Raw genomic sequence first — 761 nt, forward strand, 5'->3', positions numbered from 1 at the left:
GGGGTCAGGGATACTGCTATACCTGCCACAGAAACAGCCCCCTACAGCTGAGAATTACTTGACTTCATAGTGCCAAGACTGAGGAAGCCTGCTTCGCTAGTAAAACTTCACAGTGTGTATAGTGTTCGGAATCCCTATGCGCGTGGTCATCTTAGAGGCAGAGAAGATATCCGAAGTCCACGTTAACCAGAGCAACAGATTTCAAACGTTTTAAGTCACATAGCCCTGTATATGGAAGCACAGTTTACTAAATAGGTAAAAGTGGAACTGCCCTGGCTGAGGGTAGGTAGGAGGAGCAGTGATCAGCACGGAGGCTCCAAGGAGAACAGAGGTGTGCAGTGATGTTCATTTTCTTACTCTGAATACTAAGGACATCACAGAGCCGATAGCTGCTATTTAGAGCCATTGGTTTAATCTTGTCTGTTATCCTCTTGGAAAAATAACCATTTCTACTTAGCCAGAGAGTTTCATTTCTTCCTGTTTAAAAGAGACCAGCTTTTTTTATACCACGTATAGTAGTGATTTTTCCAGCTTTCTTTCAGCAGTGAAACTCTTGAGAAAATGGAGTCACTTTGGGTCAAACCCAAAAGTAAAATGGAATCAGTGGGCCCACCCGACAGCCAGGTTTCATCTGCACTCTTTGCAGAGCCTCTAAGCCTCTCCAAGAGACCTGTGGTTCCACAGTTTGAAAATCCCTCTCCCGGGTGGTAGTCCTTGCGGTCAGGGCTGTCTGCAGAGTAATTAGTTGCCTGCATCCTGCT

This window comes from Trichechus manatus, unplaced genomic scaffold (genome assembly GCF_000243295.1).
Source record: "Trichechus manatus latirostris isolate Lorelei unplaced genomic scaffold, TriManLat1.0 scaffold00031, whole genome shotgun sequence".
NCBI lineage: Eukaryota > Metazoa > Chordata > Mammalia > Sirenia > Trichechidae > Trichechus > Trichechus manatus.